This window comes from Puma concolor, chromosome B1 (assembly GCF_028749965.1).
Source record: "Puma concolor isolate L17-30 chromosome B1, mPumCon1.1.hap2, whole genome shotgun sequence".
NCBI lineage: Eukaryota > Metazoa > Chordata > Mammalia > Carnivora > Felidae > Puma > Puma concolor.
Genome location: NC_141670.1, coordinates 109,464,847 through 109,483,920, shown reverse-complemented (window position 1 = coordinate 109,483,920; position 19,074 = coordinate 109,464,847).

Below are 19,074 nucleotides of genomic sequence, written 5' to 3'. Positions count from 1 at the left end.
GAGCCTCCACCAGGAAAAAGCTTGCAACTCCCTGAAAGCTCAGATGATGGTTAGCAATCTTTAGCAATAAAGTATTTTTTAAATAAGATATATACATTTTTCAGGCATGTGATATTGCACACTTAATAGATTATAGTCTAGTGTAAACATAACTTACATGCACTGGGAAACCAAGATTTCTGTTTGATTCACTTTATTGCAATACTCTTTATTGTGGTGGTCTGGAAGCTAACCCGTAGTATCTCCTATGTAACTATTTTTTAAATGGCAACCTGGAAGCCAAAGAAAGATAGCTCAAAGAGAAGTAATGGTAAGAACAAGAAATCATAAGTACTCTATAAGGAGGAAGTTCTTAGTAGATATATTGATATAAAATATAATTATTCTTCCATATACTTTATCAAGTGCAACAATGGAAAGGAAATTGCAAAAGTGCATTTTAAAAAAATTAACTTTTATTTTTGAGAGAGAGAAAGAGAGACAGAGCATGAATGGGGGAGGGTCAGAGAGAGAAAGAGACACAGAATCCAAAGCAGGCTCCAGGCTCTGAGCTGTCAGCACAGAGCCTGACATGGGGCTCGAACTCACAAGCTGTGAGATCATGACCTGAGCAGAAGTCGGATGCTTAATCAACTGAGCCACCCAGGCGCGCCCAAAAGTGCATTTAAAAAATACTTTCCAAGTAGGTAAAAGTTTATAGTTAATTTCACAAATTTACACTTTATAAAATTGAAATAAAGTAAAAAGAAGTATTCCTTTTCCTTACTTGACTTACTGTCATTTACCTTTTATTTACTTTTGATTCTGTCTCTTTTAAATAGACATTTTCTTAATAAATTCAATATTATTACTAAAAAGAAGTTGTTGCCACTGCCTCATTTTCTTACCATTAAGCAGCCACTTTTTTTTTGCATAATTATTCCATTCCAAAAATCCTTCAAATATGAATATTTAATAATTCTGTAGTCCTGGGGCGCCTGGGTGGCTCAGTCTGTTGAGCGTGCGATTTCAGCTCAGGTCATGATCTCACAGTTTGTGAGTTCGAGCCCCGCGTCGCGCTCTGTGCTGACAGCTCGGAGCCTGGAGTCTGTTCAGGTTCTGTGTCTTCCTCTTTCTGCCCCTTCCCTGCTCATGCTCTCTCTCTCTCTTGTCTCTCAAAGATAAATAAATGTTAAAAAAAAAAAATTAAAAAAAATTAATTCTGTAGTCCTCACAAACTAACATACAATATGCAAGAGCTAAATACATATTTTGTATTTTATTCATTAATGCAAGACAGTGACAAGAAACAGCTAAGGCTAAAGCCATTGAGGGAGGAGTTAATCATTAAATAATTGATTTTTTAAAATTATTATTTAAATCCTAACCATACACTGAGAAGATTAATAATTGAGTCAGTTTTGGAATGTCAAACTTTACTTGTCACATTTGCTTGGTATTCATGAATTTACAGGTGTGGAAGTAAGAGACCTATAACTTGTCAATGAGGAATGATATTGGTCATTAACAGTTACACTTGGGCTGGCTTACTTGTCTATACAGTGTATTGAATATTATTTGCCTTGTATTTCACTTGTCCTTAGGCTGTATTAATGCATATAAATGCTTTGAGTCATAGGTTAAAGGTGTTATATACATATCTTTTAAAAACTTAATATATGAATTTTGGCACCTAAAACAACCACCACCAGACACATTTACCGGGAAAGTGTTGTCAATCCAAATGGCCTAGAATTGTAGCCAATAAGGTACTTTGATTTCAAAATGTACCATCTGTACTTAATATAGCAAAATATATAAAAGTGTATACACGTAGTGCAAATTATGTAAGATTCAGTGAATGCATAGGGAACATATACTTGAGACTACTTTTCACTCTGCTTTTAATATACTTTTATAATCCTTATTAAGAATTAGGATTGCAGGGTACCTGGATGGCTTAGTCGGTTAAGCGTCCTACTTGATTTTGGCTCAGGTCATGATCTCATGGCTCCTGGGTTTGAGTCCCACGTTGGGTTCTGTGCTGACTACGCAGAGCCTCTTTGGGATTCTCTTTCCCTCTCACTGTCTCTAAAAATAAATAAATAAACTTAAAAAAAAAGAATTAGAAATGCCATTCACATTTAACCACTAAGAATGTTTATCCCAATTTTCAAAAACTGTAACTCTATACACAGTTCATTGTGAGTATAAAAATAGCATTAAAATTATTTCCATAATAGATGTGATTGTTAATGAATGAAAATATGAAAATTAAAGAAAACAGCTGTTTAAAACACTTTGTAATACAAATAACTCAGTTATCTGTATCTTTTAAAAACATTGATTTCTCAAATAAAACTAAGATCTATTTTAATTTTATTAGGTTACTGTGACCAGTGACAGGATACTATTTAAAAGATTATTACTAGTTCTGGGCCTGTGCAACATAGGAAAATATGAAGAAAATTGGTCAGATTTGAAGGAGAGTAATGATGATGTCTGTATTTTGAAATTTAATTTTTGAATAGGGTGGCATCATCAGTTACAAAATAACAACCAAAAAAAAAAAAAAAGAAAGAAAAGAAAAAAGAAAAAGATGGTAAGATGATTTAAGGAATCGTACAATGAATATTCCTGATCTATTTACTCTCAAATATATACACCTGAGAGGATTTCAGTCTTGGTATGAGAAGAAAATGTTAGAACTTTATCACATTTATTTTTGTCTCATCCCATTATTCTTTCCATTATTATCTAGAAATGCATATCATATATTAATATAATATAGGCATATGATTTATAAATAAACAAATACTCAAAAGTAACTTAATTTTTAACCAGTAAAGTTGTAAAGTTAGGAGATCTTGCTTTGGGAAATCCCTTTCACATACCATACCACCCAGGGCACAGAAAGTTGAAGGGAACTCTAAAAATATGTTGGTTGTTCAGGAATTAAACTGAATTTAATTAATAAAGATGATAGAGAAATCATTTACCCCTATGGAAAAAAAAGAGAGGTGCATATTTAATTTTAAATGAAATCATAAATATGAAATATATATTTCATAAGTATGAAATATATGAAAGCATATTATGTTAACTATGAAAAGGTTGATTAAGTGTATAAGATATCTGGTGAACTTTCTTCTCCTTTTTTTTTTTCTTTAATGAGAAATTAGGCCAGTTCATCTTCTAAAAATGACTATTTGTGACAATGCCAGGTCTACTGATAGAAGAAAAAGCAAGATAACTTTTGAGGTTTCTTCTTACTTCTTAAAACCTTTATTTTTTCTGTTCTGAAATATGAAAATGCTATTATTCAGTCTAATCTTTTTTATGAATCTTTTTAAAAATAAGTTCATTTATTTTGAGAGAGAGAGATAGAGAACGGGGGCGGGGGCAGAGAGAGAATGAATGAATGAATGAATGAATGAATGAATGAATCTCAAGCAGCCTCCACATTGTCAGCACAGAGCCTGATGTGGGGCTTGAATTTATGAACTGTGAGATCATGACCTGAACTGAAGCCAAGAGTCAGAGGCTTAACACAGGCTCCCCTTCTGATTCTTTTTAAAATCCATGTTCCTATATCTATTTAGTTCTTCTTATCAAGTGGTAGATATTGGCAGAATTATTTACAAATACTACTTTTGAGACCTTAGAAGAGTCATAGATAGGCTTGCTAAGGTTTAATCTAGATTTTTTCTAACTCATCAACTGATCATTCTCATTATATTTAGCTTAGTTTTCTTTGTTCTTATTTGCTAGTTTTCATATATATTTTACGAAGTTGTAATGATTAGACAGATACTGCAAGCAAATGTATTATATTGTACATTAGGGGTAGCTACCCTCTTTTTACTGCTGAAAAGTGGCTTTTGTAATTATAAGGGATACTTTTGATAGTCATAGGTATGATGTTCATTAGTATACAATATTTAAAGAATAGATTAAAGAAAAATTGAAAAATTTGGATATATTTTATTTCAAAAAGATCTTTCATTTGGGGTAAATAGAAGACTTAAAAAAGTTAAATTTACTTTTGGGGAAAATTGAGGAAAGTATTGTACTGATAAAATGTGACTTTATATTGTAGTGTATGCGTTATGTTGCAAAATGTGCATATTTTATGGGGTCAACCATGACTTTAGGGCAGGAGCTGGTCTTTGAATGGACATGGAAGAGTGAAATCCTAGAAATGTCATTTCTGTTACATTTCCTATTCATTTTCTTCCTTTTCCTCCTTCTAAGGAAAAACCAAAAAATATATATTTGTGAAACACCCCAACAAATGCTATTTCTGGATTATTTACATTATGCAAAAATAATGACAATGTTTCCATATAGAAACATATTATGGTTATACTAAGTACATTTTGTGCCTTACTCTGTTTTTCTTCTAAGCCAAAAATATTGGAGTAAAAATTCACTAGCTCTTTGAGAACTTATAAAACTGCATGGCATTCATTAGAGAATTTTTTCAGGAATTAGATTACCATTTAAGGATTTGCAGTTTAGACTAATCCATAGATAACTAGATTGTCCTTCAGATAGTATTTTCATGGAGTGACAGCAGTCTTTTTACGCTTCTAACATGTTCATAGAGATACTGCACCAAAGATTATTTTGCAATACGGCGTATGAATAGTTAAATCTTGACTCCTAGAGTTAATATTTAATATTTCTTATTATCACTGTCAGTAGGAAAGGGTCAATCATTTACTTCTTGCTTCAAGCCTATCAAGCTTTCTTAGTCAAATTAATAGTGTCATTTTCTGACAACAGCAGTCTTATTCATAGGTCTTACCTAGGTTCCTATGAAAAGCCTACTAATATACATCCCTTCCATACATCAAAAATCCTATTCTCCTTTTCTGAGTCCAGAGAAGTTTCTAGGTGTTTTTTCATGATGTTGTCTATTGTGCAAGTATGTTTCATAGTTAGAAGCAAGAATTAGAAATCTGTCACTCTATCCATTAATTAATTTTAGTATCTACTCGCACTGCACAAGGCAAGGGAAATTTTGAGGACCCCAGTAATCAATAACCTAACTGGCAAACATTGTAAAAATCCAGTTAAGCAGAGAAGACATATCAATAAACAATTTGCAATCTAAGTAAGTGCAGCAAATATGTGGTCATAAATATTGTCAAAATATGTGAAAAATTCAAATATTTAAATATAGAATTGACACAGCTGTGAAGGAGATTTTATAAAACTATTTAACAAAATTTATCCCATTGATTTCACAATTTTAGATATCTAGTAAGTGTTTATTAATCAGAATTGCATCCTTACCCCTACTGCCTTAATGATCTAGGATTTGCAGAGTACTGTATTTTCTACCATTATGTTTTAAGAACACAGGGAAAATTACATATGCCCGACAATTGAATATGCTGAGAACAGATTTGCTAATCAGATATGGCTATATTCCAAACACATTCACTTGACATTTACCCTGCAGGCCTATAATGTACAACTTTCCCAGGTGAGTGACATTCAGTATGTAATTGGTCCTTGAATTTTCTGAGCTCATATTATTGTTAAATGTGGCTAAATGAACAGCATAACTCAGAAATAAGTGTATTTTTGCAAGTTCCACTTTAAGTGGTATTAGATGAATATATAAGTAAAACCATTGTCTTTGTAGGCAACTTAGTCTTTGAATTTATATACTTAAATCTGCAAATTAAGACTGTTTTGAAACCCTATAGTATCCTTCTTTCCATTAGAAATATGCCTGAAGGCTGCCAAGTGATTGGAACATCCAATATGACTAATAAATAATAGATGTTCCTATTGACTATGGTTAATGTTGACCTAGTCCCCCTTCAGGATATGGAAAAACATTCAATTATTAATTTTAAAATGACATTCAAGAAATAAACAATCTTTTAAATTTAATCAGTAAATTTTAGATTTGTTGTAAAAAGATTGTATTGTTTTCTAATTTTTTAAAATACTTGTCTCAAATAAGTCATTGTCTACTTGCCTGTAAATCTGGGATTTCTTAAATGGTAGGTGTTCTCTGTCCCTTGCAACTATTTATTTTAAATTTAGGATTTTACAGACTGTAAGCATTTAGGTATTATATATATCTTTATATTGGACATTTTGTATTGTCAGGAAGTTGATTTACTTCTTCCTGAGCTAGAGATTTTGATATTAACAAAAAGGTTATAGTTTACTATTTGTGATTTTGCGGTTTGATTTGCAGGGTACCCTATATCTTAGATACCTTTGTATACGTAAGAACCAGTTAATATTATGCTCAACCTGTGTGACTGAAAAAAAAATTATTTTGTAATTCCCGTCATTCTTTTTTTTTTCTTTTCTTTCTTTCTTTTTTTTTTTTTTTTTTTTTTTTAATGAGGCTAACAGTCCCATGACAGTCACAACTACCACCTTGTAATTTGCAGGCTTAGATACCTTCACTGGCTCTCCTTGCACATACAATTAATTCCTTGTGATTGTCAACATCCTCCCTGTATTCCCTCTGTTCCCAGGTTCATTTATTACTAAAAGTTTGCACTTCATCCCAGCCAAACAGTAATGATTTTATTCTTCAAGTGGCCTGCTTTTCTCTTTTTGTGATATGGCTCACAGTATCCCTTCTCCATTGTTCACATGCCAAAACACAAGTCCTCTTCTATTTCATAATAATAACTATTTGCCCCTTACTCAGTTCCAGGCACTACTCTAAGTGCTTTATATTTGTTAAGTCATGTAGTCCTCAAAGAAATTACTACCCCTTTCACTTATGGGTGAGAAAACTGAGGCACAGTGGGGTTAAACAGTAGTTGTCAGTGACCCAATTGGCTAGTGGCTGTCTTGGTCTGTTTGGGTTGCTGCCATGGCTGTCAGTTTAGACTGCTACAACAAAAATACCATAGACTGGGGGGCTTGAACAACATTTATTTTCCATTTTTCTGGAGGGGGAAGTTCAAAATTAAGGTGCAGGCAGACTATATGGTGAGAGCTCAGCTCACGGTTCATAGTTGTCCATCTTCTCATTGTATCCACATATGGCAGTAAGGGCAAGAAAGCTTTCTGGGGTCTCCTTTACGAGGATGCTAATCCTATTTATGAGAGCTCTACCTTTGTGGTCTAATCACCTGCTGAAGGACACATTTCCTAATGCCCTCATATTGGGGAGTTAAGATCACAATATATGAATTTTGGAGGGACAGAAATATTAAGTCCATAACAGTGGAAAAATTAACATTTGTACCCAAAATAAACTTTCAGAATCTATGTTCTTAACTACTACTGTATCTGTAACCACTTGCTCCAGCTTAAGAGTAACCTTTTTAGTAAATATCCTAATTCCTTATGGAAAAAAACGCACTTCTCCTTTCACTGCAGTATCTATATCCTTTATATTTCTATTTTTTGTGGGGCACCTGGGTGGCTCAGTCTGTTAAACATTTGACTTCAGCTCAGGTCATGATCTTACAGTTGGTGGGTTCGAGCCCCTGGTCAGGCTCTGTGCTGACAGCTCAGATCCTGGAGCCTGCTTTGTATTCTGTGTCTCCCTCTCCCCTGCTTGAGCTCTGTCTCTCTCTCAAATATAAATAAACATTAAAAAGTTTTTTTTTTAAATATTTCTATTTTTGTTCTTACAACAACTGATATTTTATTGTAATATGTGTGTGTGAAGTAAACTAGTCAAATATTTTCATCTCTTTTGAAATCAAATATTAGCAACTTTTAAAATTTGAAAGTTATTTCTGGACCATTTCTCCTACCCACAAATACTCCTTTACCTCTATTATTTTTTTAGTGAAACAGGTTTATAAAGATGCTTAAATAAAATGTAACATAAAATAAACACAGAGGAAACAGTGCTTAAAAAGCATTATTAGGTAAAAAAAAAAAAAAACTCTCAAAAGTGATATTCTTGTCCTTTTACCGTGAAAGCGTTAGTAAAAGTTACAAAATGAACACTGAAATATTTCCTTGACTTTGAGCAAAATTGCAGTTTGACCAAATTCATATGTACATATTTTCTTTATATTTGTTCATTTGTCTATGTTTTGTAATTTTAGGTATTCAGTACATATTTTCCTTTTTTTTTCTTAACTCTGAAAATCAGGGCAGACTGTTTCTCCAGATCTCTCAGAGACTCATTGATTTTTTTTTCTTCAGATCAGAATCAGCTTTCATTTCTTGAAATTACTAAAATTGACATAGAGATTTAGGTACAAGGAATGGTTGCTGGTTGACCACAGATTTTTTTTTTCTTCAGTTGATAGTATGATATTGGTTATTTGGCCCCAGTTGGGACTGAGAGCAATTAAAAATCCAGCAAGTATTACATAATTGGAATTTGGTAGCATATAGCATGTAGTAACAAAACAACAAATTAAGCAATTTAATGTATGGCCATCTGGAATTAAAAGGCACAGTTAAAGAAAGACTTTGACAGATCAAGAGGTCATTGATTAAAACTAATAATAAAACAATAACAACATCATAACACAACTATTTGTAGAGGATAGGAATATAAGAATTGGAGGTAGTAGATGCCTCTAATATTTATAGGTTACCAGAAGAAAGAGAAAGATAAATTCAGACACCTATGACTTAATCTCAACACACAGATTACATTCCAGGAACTTCTAGAACTCTCAATTCATGCATAGTGCCAAGACAACCAAAATTCATATGAAAAGACTGAATTGTTTGGTTGCCAATTTACACTCTTAGTAGGATTTATAGTCTCACAAGTTTTTAAAAATGAAGTTTTAAAACATAGAGGGAGATAATAAAATTGAAATTGGGGCTCCTGATAATTTCTCTCCCCATTCCCTTGGGGAATTGTCACCTCAACAACTGGTATCTTACTATTCAGGGATGGTTTCTTGGATTTGTTGAAGTTTGTGCAATAATTTAACGTAAGCAAATTGCATGTGGAGGAAAGCCAGTTCTCCTTCCAAAAATCTTCCTTTCTAACCTTTCTTTTCTTTTTTTTAAATTTTTTTTTTTTTCAACGTTTATTTATTTTTGGGACAGAGAGAGACAGAGCATGAATGGGGGAGGGGCAGAGAGAGAGGGAGACACAGAATCGGAAACAGGCTCCAGGCTCTGAGCCATCAGCCCAGAGTCCGACGCGGGGCTCGAACTCATGGACCGCGAGATCGTGACCTGGCTGAAGTCGGACGTTTAACCGACTGCGCCACCCAGGCGCCCCTCTAACCTTTCTTTTCTAACACTGCTAATAGCTTCTGTATACAGAACTAGAGTCAGGACCTCAGTGCTCTGATGGTCAAATTATAAAGTCAAGAGCAAAAGTAGAAGGCTTGTCTAAAAAAAAAAAGTATTTCAAGACTTTTTTTTATTAAATTTTTATTTATTTTTGAGAGACAGAGATGAATGGGGGAGGGGCAGAGAGACAGGGAGACACAGAATCCCAAACAGGCTCCAGACTCTGAGCTGTCAGCACAGAGCCCAATCTGGGGTTTGAACTCATGAGCCATGAGATTATGACCTGAGCCGAAGTCGAATGCTTAACTGACTAAGCCACCCAGGCGCTCCTCAAGACATTTAAATAAGCAAAATTTGGACAAATAGGTGTGTGAGTGGATTTTTGAAGTATACAGAGCAGAGAAGAACATAATTTTATTTTATTTTTTAAATTTTAATGTTTATTTATTTTTGAGACAGAGAGAGAGCATGAACAGGGGAGGGTCAGAGAGAGAGGGAGACACAGAATCTGAAGCAGGCTCCAGGCTCTGAGCTGTCAGCACAGAGCCTGACACAGGGCTTGAACTCATGGACCATGAGATCATGACCTGAGCTGAAGTCCAATGCTCAACTGACTGAGCCACCCCAGGCGCCCCAAGAAGAACATAATTTTAGATGGAGATCAATTTATGGATACGGTTAGACTACATGTCATTCCATATTTAATGGAGTATTTAGTATACTAGAACATTATTATCATAAGGATAATAATAATTACAGCTAACATTTATTGAATATTCCTGCAGGGCACTGTTTTTTTAATGATTGTTTTGACTTTACATAAAGTTTATTTATTATGGTATGTAGTTTGTTAAGCTTTGACAAATGCAGAACCATGTAACCACCACCACACTCAAGAAACATATCAATTTTAATCCCCAAAAAACTCTCACAACTCTCCTTTATAGTAGTCCAGGCCCTCAATCCTAAATCAAGATGACTCTTCATTGTTTCCAAAGGTTTACCTGTCCCAAAATGTCAGATAAATGTGATGATATGATATATAGACTTTTTTTTTTAAGACTCACCTTTATTTATTTATTTTTAAAGTTTATTTATCTTTGAGAGACAGAGAGAGTGAGCAAGGTAGGGGCAGAGAGAGAGAGGGAGAGAGAAAATCCTAAGCAGGCTCTGCACTGTAAGCACGAACATGATGTGGGGCTCGAATTCACAAACCATAAGATCATAACCTGAGCCGGAACCAAGAGTTGGATGCTTAACTGACTGAGCTACCCAGCTGCCCCACAATGTATAGACTTTTAAGTCTAGCTTTCTTAGCATAAAAAATGTTACTGTGAGATCTATCAGTATTGAGTTCCTTCCTATTCTGAGTATTATTCCATTGTATGGATTACCAGATTTTTTTTTTTTAAATGTCTTCACCACTTGAAGGACATTTGAATTGTTTCTAGCTTTTGACAATTTAGAATAAAGCTACTAACACCAGTTACATACAGGTTTTTGTGAACACAGTTTTTACTTTTCTCAGTTAAACACTTGGAGTGGAATTTGTATGTCATACTGTAAATATATGCTTAACTTAATAAGAAACTATAGGGGTGCCTGTGTGGCTCAGTCAGTTAAGTGGCTGACTTCAGCTCAGGTCATGATTTCACGGTTCATAAGTTTGAGCCTCGCGTCGGTCTCTGTGCTGACAGCTTGGAGCACGGAGCCTGCTTCGGATTCTGTGTCTCCCTCTCTCTCTCTGTTCCTCCCCTGCTTGCACTCTGTCTCTCTCAAAAATAAAGATTAAAAACATTAAAAAAATAAGAAACTATAAAACTATTGTTTTCCATGAAATGTAGTTGCTGATATGGTTGAATTTAGGTCTATTATTTTATTAGTTTTTACTGTTTGCCTCCCACCTTTTTTTTTTTTTTTTCCCAGTCCCTCCACTTCAGTTTCTTGTCATGTTTGGATTATTTAAATATTTTCTAGTATTCACTTTTAATTTATATGTTGGATTTTAGGCCCTGTCCCTTTGTATTTTTCTGTGTGTGTTGTTGTAGATTGCTCTACTTAATTCTTTGTTGTCTACCTAGAATTTATATTCACCACTGCAAATAAATATATAAACCTATAGACATACAAGCCCGTTTTATCCTCCCCACATTATGTTACAGTTAACATATACGACATCTATACAAACTGAAAATGCACTAGACACCTTTATGATTTTTGTTTCACTAATATATATATTTTTTTCTTTACAAATTTTTAAAAGTTTTTATTTTTGAGCGACAGAGAGAGACAGAACACAAGCAGGGAAGGGGCAGAGAGAGAGAGAGAGGGAGACACACAATCTGAAACAGGCTCCAGGTTCCGAGCTGTCAGCACAGAGCCCAACATGGGGCTCAAACCCATGAACCCATAACCTGAGCAGAAGTGGGGTGCTTAACTGACTGAGCCACCCAGGTGCTGCATCACCAGTAATATATATGTTTTAAAAATTAATAGTAGAAATACAATATATTGTTTTTACATATATATTTGTCATTGTTGTTGCTATTCATTCCTGAAGTTTCAGCTTTCCCTCTCTGGTCATTTTTCTTTAAGCCTAAAGAATTTAAACTAGTATTTATTAGAGAGAAGGTCTGCTGTTGACAAATTCTTTTAGTTTTTGTGCTTCTAAAAATGTCCTTTATTTACCCTTTCATACCTGAAGGATATAGAATTCTTGGTTGCTACTTTTGCTTCTTTTTTTTTGTTTGTTTGTTTGCTTTTGTTTGTTTGTTTTTAAAAACATTGCTACATTTCATAGTTTCTCACAGGAAACTCTAGTCATTCTAATAGTTGCTCACCTATATATACTATACCATTTTTTTTCTGTCTGCTTTCATCTTTTTTTCTTTTATCCTTGATTTTCAGCCATCTTATAATGATGTATCTGGATGAGTGTATTTTGTTTGGGATTTTCTGAACTTATTGAATACATACTTTTTTCTCTAAATTTGCAAAGTTTTGAGCCACTATTTCTTCAAATATTATTCTGAACCAGTTTTCTGCTCTCTAGCTAGGACTCCTATGATGCAATTATTGTACCTTTTGGTACTATCCTACAGTCTTGTCTGATGCTCTGTTTTTCTTCTATTTTATTTTTCCAATTTTTCTTCTGTCTGTTACTAAGATTGGATAATTTATATTTCTCTATGTTCAAACTCACTATTGCTTCCCTCTTTGGGTAGGCTATTAAGCTTATCTAACATTTATTATTTTGAATATTTTTTGTTCTTTTATAGTTTCTGTTCCTCTGCTGAGAACACCTATATTTCCATTCATTTCAATATGTACATTTATCTCAAGTTACTTGATAATAATAACCACTTTAAAGTTTTTGTCACCACAGGATTGGCATTTGTTGATTGTATTTTCCTTAGAGAATTATCAAGCTAAGTTGGAAAGAGCTGGGCTGCCAGGTGTCTAGGTGGCCAATTAAAACAAGCCAAAGTGAAGGTAATCACTTACTTTAATCCAGTCTTTAATCACTTACTGCAACAGTATAAGCAAGAGACCGAACAGGAGAATACACTGGCTCCCCCATGTTCTATTCTCCCCCACATAACAGCATCAGGTGAGAGTCAGGTGGATCAGCCTAGACATGAGGGTTCTTTCACTGCTGAGGGAGTCCCAAATGAAAGGTTCATGGTCTTTATAGACCTGGGAAGAGGAAGAGCAGGGCTTGGAGTGAAAAAGTACTGACTCAGAGAAAAGAATATGTTTTCAAAGCCTATACCTTTTTACTCCACATAAGATCTTGGTAGAGGCACTGGGAAAGGCCTTGGCTCAGGACTGTCTTCCCCCCAACCCCCAACACACACACACACACACACACACACACACACACACACACACACGTCTCCAAATGGAGGCACCTGGGTTCAGAGTGCAGTTCTGTGTAGGATCATGGGCTGTCAGCTCCTGGGTCCTTGATTACAACTGCTTTCAGAGACTGTAGTGCGCTTGTGCGCAAAGTCTTGTGTGGGGAGGACAGTTTTCCCCAGTGAGATTTTCCAGATAAAGTCTTTATAATAGGCTAGGGTTGGGCTTGAAAGATCATACCAATTTTTTACAATCTCTTACAGAAGATAGACGATAGAAGCAGAGGGAATACTTCCTAACTCATTCTATGAGGCTAGCATTACCCTAACAAAAAAACAGACATTGAAAGGACAGTAGACTATAGACCATTGTCTCTCATCCTCAACAAATGTTAGCAAATCAAATTCAAAAAAAGTACCAAGAAAATTATACACCACAACCAAATGGGATTTATCGTAGGTATGCAACACAGTTTAACACTTCGAAATCAAAGTAATTCATGACATCAATAGACTAAAGAAGAAAAATCACATGATCATATCAATAGTTGCAGAGAAAGCATGTGACAAAATTTTACACCCACCTATTCATGATTAAAACTCTCAGTACACCAAGAATAGTAGGGAACTTCCACAATTTGGTTAAGACTAGCTAAATTAAAACCATAGCTAACATCATACTTAATGGGGCAGAAACTAGAAACTTCAATGCTATGATCAGTAACAATGTAAGGATGTTCTTCCTCACCACTCCTTTTCAATATCATACTGGAAGTCTTAGATAATTGGGTATAATAAGAAAAGGATAAAAGATAAATACATTGTGAATGAAGAAATATAACCATGTTTATCTATAGATGATAGGATCCTATATGTAGAAATTCCAAAAGAATCAACAAAAGAACTCCTGGAACTCAAAAGCAATATAGTAATGTTACAGAATACAAGGTTAATATACAAAAGTCTCTTCCCTATATACCAACAGTGAGCAAGTGGAATCCGAAATTAAAAACACAATACCATTTACATTAGCACTGCCCTCAAAATACTTAGGTATAAATTTAGCAGTGTAAAAGCTCTGTATGAGGAAACTTCAAAACTCTGATGAACAAAATCAAATAACTAAATAAATGTAGAGATATTCCGTGATTCTTGGATAGGAAGACGCTCAAGGTATAAGTTCTTCCCAACTTGATCTACAGATCCAATGAATCACAATCAAAATCCCAGCAAGTTTTTTTGACATTGACAAACCAATTCTAAAGGTATATAGTGAGGCAAAAGACCCAGAATAGCCAACACAATATTGAAAGAAAATAACAAATTCAGGACACTGAAATAACATAATTTCAAGATTCACTATAAAGCTGTAGTAATCAAGACAGTGTCATATCTGTGAAATAATAAACAATTTAATGGAAAGAATAGAGCACAGTAATATACTCACATAAATATAGTCTATTGATTTGTTGACAAAGTAGCAAAGGAAGTACAATGGAGCAGAGATCACTTCTTCTACATAACGATACTGGAATATCTGGACAGCCACATACTAAAAAACAAAACAAACAAACAAAAAAGACTCTATACACAAATCTTACACCCTTCACAAAACTTACCTGAAAACCGATCATAGATCTAAATGTAAAATGTAAAACTATAAACCTCCTAGAGGATAACAGAAAACCTACATGATCTTGGATATGTTAATGACTTTTTAGATACAGTACCAGAAACACTATCCATGAAATAATATTTAAATCTTTAATCTGGTCTTCTTTAAGTTTCAAAAATTTCTTCTCTGCAAAAGACACAGTCAAGAGCATAAGAAGATAAACCATGTACTACGAGAAAATATTTGCAAAACACATATTTGACAAAGAAATATTATCCAGAGAGCTATTTTCTAAAAAATTCTTAAAACTTAGTAGTAAGAAAAGGAACCCAGTCACCCAATTAAAATTCATCACAGGACCTGAACAGTCATCTCACCAAAGAACATATACAGATGACAGGTATATGAAAAGATGCTCAACATCTTTTCATATATGATGTTATTAGGTCATTGCAAATGAAATAGCAATGAGACACCACTATGCACCTATTAGAATGGCCAAAATCCAAAGCACTGACAATACCAGATTCTGCAGATGATGTGGATGTGGAGGAACCATAGCTTAGAGCCCATGGCAGAAAGCTTTATGTGTCTCGGTCTAAAAAAAAAGCCATTTCACTAAAGAGATAGTTGAAAATAAATAAAAAATAATGCATAAGAGAGAAATCATAAACACTATGCCCCAGTAACAGAGAAGTGAAGTGAGAACTGTACTCTATGTCCTATACCAGCATCTTTTCCCTACTGTATTATATACATATAGCTGTGTTAACGTATATATTATAGATGGATACATGTATGTATTACACACACATTGCTGATGGGAATGCAAAAAGGTGCAGCCTCTTTGGAAGATAGGTTGGCAGTTTTTTTTTGTTTTTTTTTTGTTTTGTTTATAAAACTATTCACACCCTGAATAATCCAGCAGTCATACTTCTTGATATTTACCTAAAGGAGTTGGAAAAATGTCTACACATGACTGTTTAGATCAGCTTTATTCATAATTGCCAAAATGTAGAAGCAACCAAGATGTACTTCAGTAGATAAATGAATAAACTGTGGTATATCCAGATAGTGGAATATTATTCAGTGATAAAAGGAAATGAGCTATCAAGGCATGAAAAGACATCTAGGAAATTTAAATGCATATTACTAAGTGAAAGAAGCCAATACTAAAAGGATATATCCTGATTCCAATGAAACGACATTATGGAGATAGCAAAAAATCAGTGGAAGTCAATGGTTGGGTAGAGGGGAGGATGAATAGACAGAGTAAAGTAGATTTTTATTGCAGTGAAACTCCTGTAAGATGCTCAGTTGTGGATACGTGTCATTATATATTTGTCAAATCTCACAGAATGTACTATACCAAAAGTGAATCCTAATGTAAACTATGGAATTGGGGTTATATATAATGTGTCAATGTAGGTTCATCAGTTGCAACAAATGCACCACTGTGATTCCAGATGTCAGTTATGGGAAAGGTTTTATATGTGTGGGGGTAGGGGATACACAGGAACCCTATGTATTTTCCACTCAACTTTGCTGTGAAACTAAAGTCTATTTAAAACTTTATTAATACAATTAAAAGGATCTCCAGATTATTTGAAAAGTTTTTTTCATGGATTTTTCCTGTAGTCTGGAGGTATTTTTAATACATGTGTCACATAAAATTGGCTCCTAGGATCCTAAGGAGATAGAGGCCAAAATGGATACTTAAGAATAAATAGCCAGAAACAACAGGTTTTGGAGAGGATGTGGAGAAAGGGGAACCCTCTTCCACTGCTGGTGAGAATGCAAATTTGTGCAACCACTCTATAGTATAGAGATTCCTCAAAAAACTAAAAATAGACCTACCCTATGATCCAACAATAGCACCACTATGTATTTACCCAAAGGGTACAATAATACAGATTCAAAGGGGCACATGCACCCCAACGATTATAGCAGCCCTATCAACAATAGCCAAAGTATGGATAGAGCCCAATGTCCATCCTACTGATGAATAGATAAAGAAGATGTGGTATATATATATAAATGGAATATTACTCAGCCATCAAAAAATGAAATGTTACCATTTGCGATGATGTGGATGGAGCTAGAATGTATTACGCTAAGAGAAATAAGTCAATAAGAGAAAGACAAATATATGATTTCACTCATATATGGAATTTAAGAAATAAAAGAGATGAATGTAAGGGAAGGGTGGGGAAGAGAACAAAGGGAAACAAAAGCAATGAAACACTGAATTCTACTTCTGGAACCAGTACTGTTGATTTAAAACAATGCCGTATTGAAATAAATAAATAAATAATAAACAGGAGCAAGGAGGACATGGTTACCATACAGTCAATTGGTCTTACATGGTAATCAGTCAAAACCAAACCTGAGCCAGTAAACATACCGATGAAACCTTTAATTAAAAAAAAAAAAAAGTATAAAAATAATCTTAGTACAACTGGGGAAGGATACTGCATTAACATTGTTACAGTATGTTGTGAATGTTCCTTATAGCCTTACCAGGCTTCTAAGAATAGTTACAAGAGTGCAATAAGGAAACCAAATTATCCAGATGAATGCATAATTATGGGAGACTAATACTAATTCCTGCAGATCCAAAAGGACCCTTTTCTCATCATTGTGAATGCTTATGTAGAACAGTTACCAAAAGGAGTTTTGATACAAGTCTGGTTCAAAGTAATCCCAATAAGATCCTATAATAATACCAGGCTTTTTTCCAAAGTTCCTAAATTAGTATAGTTGGAAAAGACATTTTTAGGTAGAATTATTCCATTTATTTTCTCTACAGGAAAGACCAAGAGCTATCATAGATTTGAAAAAAAATAATATTATAAAATCAACTATTAAAAGAACGTTAGAGCATTGATTCCTATTGTACTCACAGATGCTGCTTTTCAGTATGTTGAAATCTTCTGAAAAAGGTCCAGGAAGACAATTAGGACAGGGAATCTTTCCACTAGACAGAACGTCAGGGACTTTTACTTTCCCTTTGCCTGGAAGAACAGGATTAAGAAATGTGTCTACATTTGCTTTTGAGCTGTCAGTGTTTCTTCTTTTGCTAGAGGATTATGGGCTTTGAAAAAGCAACAGTTAACAACTGGTGTCAAGACTGGGAAATGCATTTTATTTTATTTTGATTTATGTATGTATGTATGTATGTATGTACGTATGTTCATTTAGTTTTGGGAGAGATAGCGAGTGTGAGTGGGGGAGAGGCAGAGGGAGATGATGGAGAATCTGAAGTTGTCAGCATAGAGCCTGACGCAGAGCTTGAACCCACAAGCTTCAAGATCATGACCTGAGCCAAAGTTGGACACACAACCAACTGAGCCACTCTATATCACTCTGGAAAATAATATAGAGATTCCTCAAAAAAGTTAAAAATAGAACTATCCTGTGGCCCAGCAGTTTCACTACTAGGTATTTACCCAAGGGATATAAAAATACTGATTCAAAGGGATACATGCATCCGGATGTTTGTAGCAGCACTGTCAACAATAGCCAACTATGGAAAGAGCTCAAATATCCATCGAGTGATGAATGGATAAAGAAGATGTGGTGTGTATGCATGTAGATTATATGGAATATTACACACAATGGAATATTAGCCATCAGAGAATGAATTCTTGCCATTTGCAACGACATGTATGGAGCTAGTGTATTATGCTAAGAGAAGTAAGACAGAGAAAGACAAATACCATATGATTTCACTCATATGCAGAATCTGAGAAACAGAAAGATGAACATAGGGGAAGGGGAAAACAGGGAAGCAAATCAGGAGCTAAATAGGTGTTGGGTATTAAGGAGGGCACATTTTGTGATGAGCACTGGGTGTTACACATAAGTGATGAATTACTACATTTTACACCTGAAACCAAGTTTACCGTATATGTTGTCTAACTGGAATTTAAACAAAAACTTGAAAGCAAATAAGTAAATAAATAAATAATGCAGCCCTTGACTCAGTGCTGCTAAGATGACTGTGAAAAAAAAAAGTCTATAGCACAAAAATATAGGTGGCTTATGAATTATCATTAAAGTACCTAATTTCTGAAAAGATTCTTAGAAATCACCCAAATTGATAGACTATTAATTCAACCCTCTTTCACATCTTATTAAATCATGTTTGTTCAATGAGTATATTCACTCAATTGGCCAATATTAAGTTTTGGGAGTTTTAATGTGCAGGCACTATTTTAGGTGCTAAGATATAGAAATAAATCAAACAAAATCCTTGACATATAATTTAGTGAATGAAATAAAGAACATAAATATATAATATTATGTCAGATAGTGCTATGTGTGCTAGCAAGGTAAGGTGATAGAGATCAAATGGTGACAGGTGGTGTTTTAGATAGAACAATCAGGAAAGCACTCTGAGCAGAACTC